The sequence below is a fragment of the Ascaphus truei genome, unplaced genomic scaffold, assembly GCF_040206685.1.
Source record: "Ascaphus truei isolate aAscTru1 unplaced genomic scaffold, aAscTru1.hap1 HAP1_SCAFFOLD_1929, whole genome shotgun sequence".
NCBI lineage: Eukaryota > Metazoa > Chordata > Amphibia > Anura > Ascaphidae > Ascaphus > Ascaphus truei.
In genome coordinates this window covers 10,886-27,185 of record NW_027454833.1, presented here as the reverse complement: position 1 = coordinate 27,185, position 16,300 = coordinate 10,886, and the positions used below count along the sequence as shown (strand labels likewise).

Sequence of the window (16,300 nt, the reverse complement as noted above, 5' to 3'; positions counted from 1 at the left end):
ACTCTGCATACAGGACACTGCATGCATGACAGTGTCTGTGTGTGTGTGTGTGTGTGTGTATTCCAAGTGTCAGTGTGCATAAGTAAGTGTGCTCTGTAAGTATGCCTGTGTGGCAGGTATAGGGGGGTGGTTCAGCTGGAGGAACTTATCCAGGCACAAAAGCACATAGATGCCCCAGATTATACCACCCCAAATGCTGATAATATCCTGCTGCACTTTACAGAAGATGATGCAGATGTCAGTGGGTGGTGGGTTCATTAAATCCATCCATCATATCATAGCCACACTGTGCATATGATGTACTGAATCAATCACAGGAAGACATCTCCATGGTAGGGGTAGAAGTTAACAGAATATGTCCAGCACTGTGGTGTGTAGCCCATAAATAATAATTGTGCACATTACAGAACATACTTGCAACTGCAAGATCATTTTGCTGCTTGTAGTGTTTGCTCTTGTCCTGTGCAGTGTTGTCGTAGATCCGTCTCTTCAGTGTTCACTGCAATAAAAGTAAGACATTGCATTAATATTACAGAAGTTTGGGAGCTGAAATCCCACTATGCTGCAGACATTTTCCCTTTGCATAAGATTCTTGTGATTATATCTCAATGATGATCAATAACAACTACATCATAACACAGCCGCTCAATACAAAATATGTATTTGCTATCAATGGTCATGGAGGCCAAACGTCACACAATGTACAGATATACTGCTGCGGCCGAGTTTATTCGAGCATTTGCCCGTTCTTGGCCGCAGCAGTAACCTGGCGCGCGCCGGAGGGTGCCGGGCGCACGCCGAAGCAGCGGAGGAGCGCCCTCCGATCGGGGCTTTCTCCCTTCCGCTGCCGGGTCCGTCGGGTCCCCCGGAACCCCCTGCCGCTGTCCCCCACATCGCGGGACACCAGTGCTCCCTCGGGGAGCCCTGGACGCGCGTGCAGGGGGCGCAGGCACCCGATGACGCGTGACCGTGCATCGGTGATGCGCGGCACGCTGAGGGAGTGCGGCTAGCACGCCGGGGCATCCCCCGGCTTGCGGTGCTAGCCGTGCTTCAATAAAACGTGTCGGTAGTGTAGCAAGGATTATTTCTTCCTCTGGTGCATTATGATGGGATGTGTTGTAAGATTCTGCATTATTAGCATCACTGAATCTTTTGGAAACTGAGTAATATTCTATGTTTTAATGCAATATTATGGATGATCAGCCGGTAAAATAAAGCTTACTGTATCTGTAGCCATGCTCTACCCATGATGTGCTGAATCAATGACTGCAGAGTGATTCAGAGTGGTAAACATGACTGGAACTCATCTCTGAATAGAGGACAGAACAGCAGTGCAGAGTAGGAGGTGAATGTATCTCAAATGGAAGACTTAGTAGCTGTGTGGGGAGTAGACAGTACAGACTGATCAAATAAATAGTTAAAGGAGTATCTTCAACATTACTTGGCTTTGTTATCAACATTGAAGTTTCTCTTGTTTTTTCTGTTCTTTAAATCACTACTACTGATGCCATGTGTAACCTGTACTGAGAGATATACTCTACTGGCCTAGATGAAACCATATGATGCAAACAGGATTCATCCCACTCCAGATTCATATGATTGCACCACTTCAACCTTTAATAAAACACATAGAACTACAGCAGTGCGCTACTGCACATGTTCTTGTTATGAATGGTAGTAGATGTGGTCCTTGGGTCAATACTTCATACAGCAGCCACACTCTACTCATGATGTATTGAATCAACAAAAACCTGCATGGTACAGATCACAGGAAGGGTAGAGTAGAGGGGAATATGTCCAATGCGAAACCCTTAGCAGCTGGATTGTGTGGAGTCAACAAAACGACAAATACTAAATGAGAAATATACACATTGCTTATCTGTCTCTGTGTAGTCATTTTCCTCCTCTTCAACTGTCTTTCAAAATTTCTCTTCTGACAGAAAAGAAACACATGGCTTCAATATTCACTGTTCTTCCCTCCTGAAATAAAAGTTAAGCATTGCATGGTTATGATCATACATACAATGAACCTTGCGCCAAACCATGTGATCCAAAGTAAATCCACCTCCCTCCCATAGCTGTGTTCCTTCTAGAGCTTCTACCACACAAGTCATTAATGTTCGTGACACTGTACTGCAGTCACAGTCTGCACACAAAGTACTGAATCAATTACATCACACTGAAAAGGCAGTCTACATGATGCAATAGTTAACCATAATAACTCTGTCATGCAAATGACAGGAAAACCTATATGTATATCATTAGGGGAGAGGGGAAAAATAATTAAAAAATAAGTGCGACAAATAAAAACAGATTATAGGAAAGTAAATCCTTGCCCTGGGAACTTTACAATCTAATAGAAATGTTAGAAGACTTAAAGAGAGGCAGCAGTTGGGGGAAGAAGTGCAGTAGATGACAATGCTTGTCCTTAATGGTGGGTACAATTAGTAGAAAGCACATCTTGGGAACAATAGTTGTTAGCAGTGACTGTGGGTGTGGGACAGTAGCCACGAGTCAAAGTTTTTTAAATGCTGGATTTAAGTCGTGAATTTTAAGATTGGTCTTACATGTGGGTGGAAGAGGTTATGTTGGCATATACTGAGTGTGAGGAAGTTTCACATGTACGGTGCAGTGATGGAAAATGGTTTCAGGCAAGTGAGAGAACAGTAGAGGTGAAAGAAGTTTACAGGAGACAGTTATGGTTATAGTGCAAGAGACAAGCAAGGGCATAACGAGAGATCAAAGATGATATGCAAGAAGGAGCAGATTAATGGAGAGCCTTAACAAAAAGGTAAGGAGGAGAACTTTGTAGGTGATACAAAAACTTGATGGGATGCCAGGACAGGGATTTAAGGAGATGAGCAGAGACTGTTGTGGGAGAAAGTGAGATAATTCAAGCAGCAGAGTTTTGCATAGGAGAAAGTTGTGAAGCATGGAGGCCTGTTAGTAGTATGTTAAAATAACCTATAGGATAACAGTATACATTGGAGTTTTAGCAGTAGGTTGAGAGGGGAAAGGGAAGATCTTGGCAATATTACAGAGAAAGAGGCAACACATTTTACCCATAGCCGTGCATGTGAATAGAGATGGAATTGAAGAGCCAAATGTTACTCCTATGCAACATGTTTGATGACAAGATAGATGGTAGTACTGTTTACTGTGATGGAGAAAGGGGATAATATGAGCCCAGTGTTAGACATTAAGTTTAAGGCAGTGGAGTGCCATCCATGAGCATATAGCCAGGAGACAACCCAAGAGTAGGGACTGGATTGCAGGAGTGAGAACAGGGGTGGATAGATTTGTGTGTGTATCATCCGCATAGAGATTATATCTAAGGCCAAAAGCATTGATGAAGTCACCAAATGATAGTATGTAGAGAGAAAGAGAGATCTCAGAACAGAGCCCTGATGTATACCCACAGACAGATCAATAGAAGACGAAGACATGTTAGCAACAGAGATGGAGAATGTGTGACAGGAAAGTTATGATGAAAACCAGGATAGAACTTTGTTACTGATACCAAGAGAGAGTTTAGAATATGAAGGAGGAGAGTGATTGAGAGCATCAAACGCAGCCGATAGATCAAGTCGGATTAGTAGGGAAAAACCTTGGGAATTAGCTTTAAGCACAGTCTGTAGAACGTGCTGTACGAAAGGCAGGTTGTAAAGGATCCAGGAGGGCATGTGATTTAAGAATGTTGACACTAGCAATTAGAAGGCAAACAGCATGAGGGATACAGAGCGGTAGTTAGTAAGGCACATAGGGTGTAGTTTGTTTCTGACAAAAGGGTGACCGCTACAGGCTTAAAGTAAGAGGGCAAAAATCCAGAGAATAGGGAGAAATTGAAGATGTGGGTGAGAGTGGGGACTAAGAGATGCAGTAAGGTGTGAGGGGATACGATCTAGAGGGCATGTGGTAGAGGGAGAAGAGAAGATGATTAGCTTCCAGCTCTGTAAGAGAAGAAAAGGAGTCAAGTGCAGAAGGAGATTTGGGAAGAAGGAGAGAAGGGGGAAGGGACAGAAGGAATCTCCTTTTGGGTGGCATCCACCTTGCCTCTGAAGTAGTCAAATGCTTGAGGAGAAGTGAAGGAAGGATGGCAAGTGGGAGGAGAAGGTCAGTGGAGGGAGTCAAATACAGAGAAAAAAAACAGCGTAAATTAAATTTGAGTGTTGATGAGTGTGGAAAAAAGTAGTGTATTTAGCCCTAGAGAGCAGCTTTATACAGGACAGGAGACATTTTTACTGTAGAAAAATCAAACAAAGTGTGAGATTTCCTCCGTAGGTATTAAGAACAGCGAGTGGAAGTGTGATGAGTGTGTTTGGGAATTTAGCCAAAGGTGTGGGTTAGAGGGATGAGTGTGTCAGAGCCTATAGGGGGCATATAGATAGGAGGATAGCATTGTAAGAGTTAATAAGATTGTTAGTTTAAGCAGAAAGAAAGAGAGAGAAGAGAGAAGAGAGGTTAGAGTAGATGTCAGAGGAGAGTTTAATTAAGCAGAGGCAAATCAGTGGGACAGGTAAGATGCGGTGAGGGGAATGACTGATTGTGACTGATGAGAGCAGAAGAGGTTATGTACAACTAGAGCCTTGTTAGTAAGAGTGGACATTCCAGAGGGCACAGGAGAAGGGAAGAGAAAAGTAAGGAAAGGAATGTGGATTACATTAGATAGGTTAACACTCTTAGTAGGGAGGCCTGATGTGTATATGAGCCGGTCCAAGATTATAAGAGATATCCCCCAACATCAGCGAGCATAGAAGGAGACACAGAGATAGGTGTAGAGAGAGACAGAGATAGGGATATGTAGAGAGAGAAGGGCGTCAAGAGAATGAGACAGATAGGCGTAGAGAGAGGAGACATAGAGAGAGGGGGCTTTGAGAGGGGGGCGTAGAGAATGAGGGAAGGTGGAAGAGAATAGGATGTGCAGGAGTGCATTTCATTGAGCAGTGCAGAAATAGCTGCAATAGAGGTCTGTACAAATGGTGCTTTGTGTAGACACATGCAAAGGTAGGGGAAGGAAAGTGTATAGAACATGTGGATAAAAGCAGGAGTGTGGAAGTTAGAGAAATTAGAAAAGTTTTACAGAGGAGTGAGGAAACAGTAAACAGAAAGAACAAGAGAGAGGTTACATTGGGATGACGTGCTGTGGTAGAGAGAAATGCTAGGAGAGAGCCTCCAGATATTAGAGGACATGAATTGAGAGAGCAAATGTATAAATCAAAACCGGAGGGGGAGGTATAGCACGAAAGCTTGCACAGCAGTTGATGAAGATTATAGTCTTAAAGTTGCGTGTACATGTCAGGGCACTCAAGAAGGTCAATGCTCACAAGTGCAGAGTTCATGAAGAAATGCTGAATCCAGTTCCCCTCCAATTTAATTTTAATATAACTTTTTCATTCTTCATTACTGCAAAAAGCAAACAAAACAAAACCACATTGCATTACTATTTTCAAAATGGATTGAATGACATATTCAACAGTAACTGTGTGATGCCAATATTGCCTTCTCACTCGTAGGCCAGTACGGTCAGGTACCCAGTACTGATAAAACAATAAGTGCCCGTACTAAGTACCAATATGAATTATAAGGAAATGTAAAATCTCCAGGTCTCTCTCCATCTCTGCAACAGATATATGGATAAGCCCATATTAAGGCATCACGTGACCGGAGCCGTCACTGACTGGGTATACGCAAAGATGCAGGGAGATGCAAAGAAAGGGAGGGAGAGAGACAGGGAGAAGATGGGAAACGGAGGGAGGCACGGATGGCAGGCCTCTCTCTTTCACTGGTGCATGCAAGGAGCTGGTCCCAACATCCACAAAGTGTGTGTGTATTATTGGTTGTGTTTTATGGCGGTAGGAGGATAGTGTGTATATTGTGTGTGTGTGGGAGTATTATATTGTGTGTAGGGTATTATAGTGTGTATATTATGTTGAGGTGCAGAGGAGAGTGTTAGATTGGGTATCTTGTGTTAGGGGGTATTGTGTATATTGTGTTTAAGACTATAATATTATTGGGGAGATTATTATTGAGGAGGTATTAAAGTGTGTATTGTGGGGAGTATTAGTGTATGTATTATTTGTGGGTGACAGATGCTGTGGGTAGGCCAAGAGTACGGGCCAGACTAAGGTGGAGACTTTCTGTACTCTGCATACAGGACTCTACATGCACTGCAGAGGTGAAATTCCCCCAACTCCAATTTGCTACACTCTCCAAGAGAGAATATTGTGATCAGAGGTGGAAGATGAGCAGGGTCACTGCCCAGGGAGTAGCCTGTCAGGGGGCATGGAAATCTCTTTTGGTGCGTATGTTGCCACGTGGCATTGATTGACCGGTCAATTAGCACTGCTTCCTATCACAGTGACATGATCCGGTGCTGTGATCGGTTGCAGCGCTGACCAAGGTGTGTTAGTGCAGCAATTTACAGGGAGGGAACAGAGGTTGTGGGTGACAGATGCTGGGGGTAGGCCAAGAGTACGGGCCAGAGCAAGGTGGAGATATTCTGTACTCTGCATGCCCATCCTGCATGCCCAGGACTCTGCATGCATGCCAGTGGCTGTGGGGTGTGTGTGTGTAGGTATGCCAAGTGTCAGTGTGCATAAGTAAGTGTGCTGTGTGTGTAAGTAAGTTTGCCTGTGTGGCAGGAGGTGTAGGGGGGTGGGGGGCGGGGGGCGGTTCAGCTGGAGGACTTTACCCAGCACAAAAGCACATAGATGCCTCTGATTATATCACCCCAAATGCTGATAATATCCTGCTGTAGATGCACTTTACAGAAGATGATACAGATGTCATCAGTGTTTGGTGGGTTCATTAAATCAATCCATCATATAATAGCCACACTATGCATATGATGTACTGAATCAGTAACACCAATCACAGGAAGACATCTCCATGGTAGGGGTAGTGTTGAAGTTAACAAAATATGTCCAGCACTGTGGTGTGGAGCCCATACATAATAATTGTGCACATTACCAGAACAACATATTGTCAACTGCATGATCATTTTGCTGCTTGTAGTGTATACTCTTGTCCTGTGCAGTGTTGTAGTAGATCCGTCTCTTCGGTGTTCACTGCAATAAAAGTAAGACATTGCATTAATATTACAGAAGTTTGGGGGCTGAAATCCCACTATGCTAATGACAGTTTCCCTTTGCATAAGATTCTTGTGATTATATCTCAATGATGATCAATAACAACTACATCATAACACAGCTGCTCTATACACAATATGTATTTGCCATCAATGGTCATGGAGGCAATATGTCACACAATGTACATATATAGCAAGGATTATTTCTTCCTCTGGTGTATTATGATGGGAGGGTGAGATTCTGCATTATCAGCATCAGTAAATCTGTAGGAAACTGAGTGATATTCTATTTTTTAATGCAATATTAGGGTAAAATAAAGCTTGCTGTATCTATAGCCATGCTCTACCCATGATGTGCTGAATCAATGACTGCAGAGCGATTTAGAGTGGTAAACATGACTTGAACTCATCTCTGAATAGAGGGTAGCACAGTAGTGCAGAGTAGAAGGTGAATGTATCTCAAATGGAAACCCTTAGCAGCTGTGTGGGGAGTAGACAGTACAGACTGACCAAGTAAATAGTAAAAAGTAGTAACTTCAACATTACTTGGTTTTGTTCTCCACTCCTGTTTTTCTGTTCTTTAAATCACTAATACTGATGCCATATGTAACCTGTACTGAGAGTTATATACTCTACTGGCCTAGATCAAATTAAATGATGCAAACAGGATCCCTCCCACTCAAGATTCATATGATTGCACCACCTCAACCTTTCATAGCAATAACATAGAACTGCAGCAGTGCGCTACTGCACATGTTCTTGTTATGAATGGTAGTAGATGTGGTCCTTGGGTCAGTACTTCATACTGTAGCCACACTCTATTCATGATGTATTGAATCAACAAAAATCTGCATGGTACAGATCACAGGAAGGGGTGGAGTAGAGGTGAATATGTCCAATGCGAAACCCTTAGCAGCCGGATTTTTTGGAGTCAATAAAACGACAAATACTAAATGAGAAATATACACATTGCTTATCTGTCTCTGTGTAGTCATTTTCCTCCTCTTCAACTGTCCTTCAATTTTCTATTTTGCAAGAAAATGAACACATGGCTTCAATATTCACTTCTGTTCTGCAGTCTTTCCTCTTGAAATAAAAAAGTTAAGCATTGCATTATTATTATTATAATTATTATTGACGATACATACAATGAACCTTGCTCCAAACCATGTGATACAAAGCAAATCCACCTCCCTCCCACAGCTGTGCTCCTTCTAGAGCTTCTACCACACAAGTTATTCATGTCAGTGAAACTGTACTGCAGTCCCGGTCTGCACACAATCTACTGAATCAATGACATCACACTGTGTCACACAATGTCATGCTAACGACAGGAAACAATCTTTGTATATATCATAATAATAATAATAATAAAAAAAATAAGACAGGACAGACACTCCTACATTGCAATCAATAGAAAATAACTGGGACAGGCACTTCAAGGATGCATACGGTCCCGGATAAACTGTAGCTACCTATACACGTGTGCCTTGTCTCTAGACTCTGCATATATCTCTATTTATATACCACCCATTGTGTACTCAGCGCTTTACAAGAGAGACCAAAAAGTACAGGAAATTATTATACAATAAGTTCAACAAACAAAAACAGACAATAGGAAAGTAAATCCCTGTCCTGGGTAGTTTACAATCTAAGAGAAATGTAAGGAGACTTACAGAGAGACAACAGGTGGGGGAACAAGTGCAGTAGATGACAATGCTTGTCCTTAATGGTGGGTACTTGTAGTATAAAGCACTTCTTGGGAACAATAGTTAGTGACTGAATGAGTGACAGTAGCAACGAGTAAAAGCTATTGAAATGCTTCATTTAAGTTGTGAATTTTAAGGTTGATCTTAAATGTGGGTGGAAGAGGGTATGTTGGCATATACTGAGTGTGTGTGAGTTTCACAGGTAAATTGATGGGAAAGGGTTTCAGGCAAGAGAGCGAGTGCGCAGTAGAGGTGTAAGAAGTATAATGGAGACAGCTATTAGTAGAGCTTAGGAGACGAGGAAGGGCATAACGAGACCAAAGATGATATGTAGGAAGGAGCAGATGAATAGAGAATAGTGTTGGACTGGGTCCTCAACTATAAAAAAATGGGTAACGGGTACCCGGCCAAAATGAAAGGTTCTACCCGGTCGGGTACACGGTTTGGCACTTACCTTCCGGGTGGCGGTGACATCTAGGATCAGCAGCAGTCCTGTGACGGTGGCAGCATCTGTGGTGTCTTCAGCCGGCGGGGGAGCTGCAGGCTCACAGACACAGCTTACCTGCTTCGGTGCTGTGGAAGTGATTCCTGCAGCTCCCCCCGCCAGGTGAAGACACCTCTGATGCTGCCAACATCAGAGGACTGCTGCTGCTGATCCTAGATGTCTTAGGAAAGGTAAGTATAAAAGATTATTTCCAGCTGCCCTGACATTACCCGACGCCGGGTATTACCCGGCCAAGTCCACTTCTCAGTGGCCGGTTTCGAGTAATGTCCGGGTAGCTGGAAATGTGTCGGGTAACGCCGGGTACTCGGTACACCACTAATAGAGAACCTTAACAAAAAGGTAAGGAGGAGAACTTTGTAGGTGATCTGAAACTTGATGGGAAGCAAGGAGAGGGATTTAAGGAGGAGGAGGAGATGAGCAGATACTGTTGTGGGAGAAAGGGAAATTATTCAAGCAGCAGAGTTTTGGATAGATTGCAAATGAGAAAGTTGTGAAGCAGGGAGCCCTGTTAGCAGTATGTTAACCCATACGATAAGGGCATGCATTGGCGTTTTAGCAGTAGATTGACAGAGAAAAGGGCAAATCTTGGAAATATTACAGAGAAAGAATCGACAAACTTTAGCCAGTGTCGTGAATGAAGATGGAAAGGGAAGAGTCAAATGTTACTCCTAGGCAATGTGCTTTCATGACAGGATGATGGTAGTACTGTTTACTGCGATGGAGAAAGGTGATATTAGGCCAGATTTAGGGGGAAATATGAGGAGCTCAGTTTTAGACATTAGGTTTAAGGCAGAAGAGTGTCATCCATGGAGGATATAGCCAGGAGGCGACCCGAAACTAGGAACTAAATTGCAGGAGTGACGGTAGGGTGGATAGGTGTGTGTATCATCTGCATAGAGATGATATCAAGGGCCAAAATAGTTGATAAGGTCAACTAGTGATAGTATGTAGTGAGAGAGGTCCCAGAACAGAGTCCTGAGGTATACCAACAGACAAAATAACAGGAGACAAAGACACGTTAGCAACAGAGATGGAGAATGTGTGATGGAGAAGTATGATGAAAACCAGGATATAAGTTTGCTGCGGATACGAAGAAAGAGTTTAGAATATGAATGAGAAGAGTGATTGACAGTATCAAAAGCAGAAGAGAGATCAAGCAGGATTAGTAAGTAAAATGGACCTTGGGAATTTTCTTTATGTACATAATTGGTTACATTGGGAAAGGCAGATTGTGAAGGGCCCAGAGGAGCATGTGATTTAAGAATGTTGATCAAACGGGAGATCACAAGACGTTCTAGCAATTAGGAGGCAAATGGTAGGACGGATACAGGGCGATAGTTAGAAATTCACACAAGGTCAAGGTTATTTTTGAGAATAGGGGTGACCACTGCATGCTTAAAAGGAAGAGTTGAAAGAGCCAAAGGATATGGAGGAATTGAAGATGTGGGTGAGAGTGAGAATATAGGATTGAGAGGGCATGTGGTAGAGGGAGAAGAGAAGATCAGGTTCCAGCTTTGTGACAGGAGAAAAGGAGTCAAGAGTGCAATGAGATCTAGATAGAAAAAGAGAGAGGGGGAAGGGAGAGAACGAATCTACTTGTGGATGGCATCCACCTTGCCTCAAGTGAGCAAAGGCTTGAGGAGAAATAAAGGATGGATGTTAAGTGGGAGGAGAAAGTCAGTGGTGGGACTCAAATACATAGAAGACAGTGTGAATGAAATTGGAGTGTTGATGAGTGAGGAAAAAGTAGTGTTTGACCTTAAAAAAAGGAGCAGAGTTTTACAGAACAGGACAAAGGTTTAGTGTAGAAAATCAGACTGTGAGATTTCCTCCATAGGTGTTAAGAGCAGCAGTGTGATGTGATGAAGTGTGATGAGAGCGTGCTTGTGAATTAAACCAATGCATGGGTTAGGCTGCGTCTATAGTAAGCACGCAACAGATGGCAAAGTTAGCGCATGCCTGTCGCTCCAGCAATCCCTGCACTGAGGTCCGAGGCGACGGGGAGGCCCTGCATCGCTCGCACGCACTGTGGACAACCAAGCGTGTGCCCATGATAATCACGGCCTTAGAGGGATGAGTGTGTCAGAGCCTAGAAGGGGCATATAGATGATGGAGGAGGAGGGAGGAGGAGATGATAGCATTGTAAGAGTTAACAAGATAGCTAGTTTAAGCAGAAAGTGAGGAGAGGTTAGAGATAAGGGTAGATGTCAGAGGAGAGAGTTCAATTAAGCTGAGGTATCGAGTAGGACAGGGGTGAGGGGAATGAGAAGTGGTGGATGATGAGAGCAGAAGAGGTCATGTACAAATAGACCATGTTAGTCGTAGAGCAGACATTCCAGAGGGCACGTGAGAAGGGAAGAGTAAAGTGAGACAAGGAATGTGGATTACATTAGATGGGTTAATTCGCTTAGCAGGGAGGTGGAGAGAGAGGCAAGAGGCAGAGGGTGGTGTAGGGGTAGAGGAAGAGATGTTGCATGTACCTTGTCAGAACATTAAAGAACGTCAATTCACACTGGTGCAGAGTTGATGATGAAATGCTGAATCCAGTTCACGTCCAATTCAATTTTAACAGAACTTTTTCATTCTTCATTACTGCAAAAAAAAAAGTAAAAAACAATGCATTACTATTTTCAAAATGGATTGAATTCCCCCACCAATGACTATGTGTTACCAATATATCCCTCTCAGTCCCACTGCAGCACATACTGTACCAGTGTGAAAGTAAGAAGGTACACAGTACCGGTAAAACAATACGTGCCGGTACTATGCACCATATGAATTATAAGGGGATGTAAATCTCCCAGTCTCTCTCCATATCCGCAACAGAGCAGGCTCCGGTCAGTGGCATGGATGCCCATATATGGGTATGCTCATATTTGGGCATCCCATGTCACTGACCGGAGCCGGCTCTGAGTATAGGGATATATGCGGAGACGCACAGGTGCAAGGAAATGGGAGGAGGCACGGTGAGAAACAGGGAGAGACCACAGGAAGATAGAGGGCAACAACTTCCACAAGGTACTTGTATGGGTATAATTGTTTGTATTTTGTGCAGAGGGGGTAATTTCAGATAAAATACAATTCTCCACCCTCTACGAAACAATTCCACTTTGTTCAGTAAGCCAGAAAGTCTTGGTCCCATGTGGACTGAATTTAATGCAAATAAGGTCCTTAATACACAAGTAAAGAATAAAGTTACTTATTCTCTACTGTAAGAAGTGCCACATTGCCCACTATTTGGGTCCTGTGCCCAGATTGTGACCATGCATGGCAGAGGTGAGATTCCCCCAACTCCAATTTGCTACACTCTCCAAGAGAGATAATTGTGATCAGAGGTGGAACTAGGGGAGGGTGTGAGCAGGGTCACTGCCCAGGGAGTAACCTGACTGGGGGCACGGAAATCTCATTTAGTGCATATGTTGCGGCACTGCATTGATTGACCGGTCAATCTGCACTGCTGCCTGTCACAGTGACATCCTGATCGGGCACTGTGATCAGCTATAGCACTGACCCAGGTGAGATAGTTCAGCACTTTACAAGGAGGGAACAGATGTTGTGGGTGACAGATGCTGGAGGTAGGCCAAGACTGTTGGCCAGAGTAACGTGGAGACTTACTGCACTCTGCATGCCCATCCTCTCCCTGACATCAGGGGAAGGAAGTGGCCCTGGGTGTGTGTAGGTATGCCAGATGTCAGTGTATGCATAAGTAAGTATGCCTGTGTAGTGGGAGGTGTAGGGGCGTTAAGCTGGAGGACTTAAAACAGGCACAAAAGCACATAGATACCTCTGATTATACCGCACCAAATGCTGATAATATCATGCTGTAGCTGCACTTTACAGAAGATGATGCAGATGTCATCATTGGTTGGTGGGTTCATTAAATCAATCCATCATATCATAACCACACTGTGCATATGATGTACTGAATCAGTAACACCAGGAAGACATCTCCATGTTAGGAGTAGAGTTGAAGTTAACAGAATATGTCCAGCACTGTGGTGTGTAGCCCATAAATAATAATTGTGCACATTACCAGAACAACATACTGTCAACTGCAAGATCATTTTGCTGCTTGTAGCGTATGCTCATCCTGTACAGTGTTGTAGTAGATCCGTCTCTTCAGTGTTCACTGCAACAAAAGTAAGACATTGCATTAATATTACAGACGTTTGGGGGCTGAAATCTCACTTCGCTGCGGACAATTTCCCTTTGCATAAGATTCTTGTGATTATGTCAATGATGATCAATAACTGCATCATAACACAGCCGCTCTATACAGAAGATGTACTTGCTCTCATTGGTCATTGAGGTAATACGTCACACAATGTACAGATATAGCAAGGATTATTTCTCCCACTTGTGCATTATGGCATTATGATGGGAAATGTTGTGAGATTCTGCATTATCAGCATCACTGAATCTTTTGGAAATTAAGTGATATTCTATGTTTTAATGCAATATTATGGGTGATCAGCCGGTAAAATAATAATAGCTTGCTGTATCTGTAGCCATGCTCTACCCATGATGTGCTGAACCAATGACTGCAGAGAGATTCAGAGTGCTAAACATGACTGGAACGCATCTCTGAATAATGGGCAGCAAAGCAGTGCAGAATAGGAGGTGAAAGTATTTAAAATGGAAGATCCTTAGCAGCTGTGTGGAGAGTAGACAGTACAGACTGACCAAGTAAATGGTAAAAGGAGTAACTTCAACATTACTTGGCTTTGTTCTCCACATTGAAGCTTTCCTCCTCTTTAAATCACTAATACTGATGCCATGTGTAACCTGTACTGAGAGTTATATAATCTACTGGCCTAGATGAAACCATATGATGCAAACAGGATCCATCCCACTCCAGATTCATAGAATTGAACCACCTCAACCTTTCATAACAATCACATAGAACTGCAGCTGTGCGCTACTGCACATGTTCTTGTTATGAATGGTAGTAGATGTGGTCCTTGGGTCTTTACTTCATACTGTAGCCACACTCTACTCATGATGTATTGAATCAACGAAAACTTGCATGGTTCAGATCACAGGAAGGGGTAGAGTAGAGATGAAAATATTCAATGTGAAACCCGTAGCAGCCGGATTGTGTGGAGTCAATAAAACGACAAATACTAAATGGTAAATGAGAAATATACACATTGCTTATCTGTCTCTGTGTAGTAATTTTCATTCTGTTCAACTGTCCTTCAAATTTTCTCTTTTGCAAGAAAAGGAACACATGGCTTCAATATTCACTTCTGTTCTGCAGTCATCCCTCCTAAAATAAAAGTTAAGCATTGCATTGTTATTATGATAATACATACAATAAACCTTGCTCCAAACCATTTGATGCAAAGCAAATCCACCTCCCACCCACAGCTGTGCTCCTTCTAGAGCATGCATGTCAAACTCCAGTCCTCGAGGGTCCCAAACAGGCCAGGTTTTCAGTAGGGATATCCTGAAAACCTGGCCTGTTTGCGGCCCTCGAGGACTGGAGTTTGACATCCTTGTTCTTGAGCTTCTACCACGCAAGTCATCCATGTGAGTGACACTGTACTGCAGTCCTGGTCTGCACACAATCTACTGAATCAATGACATCACACTGTAAAGGCAATCTACAAGATGTATTAGTTGTCCACACTTCCGAAATGTTACTTTTATGTCCAAATCACTTATTCCCATGACCTGATATTTGTATTTGTTATTTATAGGATTTTCACATGTATTACTACTGTGAAACGCTATATACATTAATAGTGCTATATAAATAAATACATACACATTTATATATAATAATAATAACAGCATGTTCTTTTAAAGCGCTGCTAGTTTTACGTAGCGCTATACAGAGACATTTTGCAGACACAAGTCCCTGCCCCATAGAGCTTACAATCTATGACATTGGTGCCTGAGGCACAGAGGATATGAAGTGACTTGCCCAAGGTCACACACACACAAATATATATACATAAATATATACATATATACACACACACACACACACACACACACACACACACACACACACACACACACACACATATATATGAAAACTAACACAGAAAAAAAGAATCCCCTGAATAGCACTCTAACATACACAAATTGTATCAATAAAGGTTTATTAATCACATACACATAAATGGTTAAAATGAGGAGCAGTGGTGACCTACAAAGCTGTTATAAACTGAACCTTAAGGTGTGGGGAAAAATGCTACACTGCAGTAATAAGTACAAAGTATGTAAATAAAGTGTAGAGGCAAGAAATATATGGAAATGAGAACACTCAGACCGGCCGGTCAAGTACTACCTAAGTTGAAGCCCCCTGTGTGAAGTGCTTGTATGAAACTAGTGTATAACTAACAAGCAAATGCTTGTCCGGGGGCTTAACATATAGACAGTTGATAGATGTATTTGAAGTTGCATATTCTGTGCCGTGGATTAATCAGTATACTGAAAGCAACTGAAGATGGTACAGTAGCTGTGATAGGTTGGCCTCATAGCTCCTCCTTCAATGGAGGACTCGGCTCACAGAGCACTTAAATCCCTAAATGCCCACAGAAAAAAATAAGCATGCAGTACTTAAAGTGAAAGTAAAATGAGAAATGAAATAAAATAAACACACACATTGAAAAATCACTCACCCGACTGAGAGCGCCTTCTACAGAGCGCTGTACCACTGCTCAGCTAGCAGCTAAAACTGTCTCATTTTCCCACCATTGAAGTTTACACATGTCCACGCCCCACTCTAACAAGACGCTGTGTACGGAAGCTCGCAGGAGACAAACTAGTGAGAGAAGGTGTAGCTGCTAGCCACACTCCACGAGGTGCATTGTGGGAAATGTAGTTCTTTGCCTTTTAGCTTCTCTGACTGGTTACTGATCACGTGATGTCACTAGGGGCGGGATTAGTGTGTTGCAATGTAACGGCCCGGCTGTATGATTGTCACAGAAGGGGGGAGCCTGAGAATGTCACGGATTTAATTACACATGTAATGATGTAATAACACAG

The 16,300-nt window shown here is 42.9% G+C and overlaps 1 long non-coding RNA gene across 1 annotated transcript; it reads right to left on the bottom strand.

Moving 5' to 3' along the window:
* Window positions 1-1,846: 1,846 nt before the first annotated feature.
* On the bottom strand, window positions 1,847-8,162 carry LOC142477090 (uncharacterized). The gene is made up of 4 exons (XR_012792175.1): window positions 8,054-8,162; window positions 6,970-7,067; window positions 5,293-5,403; window positions 1,847-1,980 (listed from the first exon to the last, which is right to left on the bottom strand). It is a non-coding gene; the product is annotated as an uncharacterized LOC142477090 (long non-coding RNA).
* Between the last annotated feature and the right edge of the window lie 8,138 nt (window positions 8,163-16,300).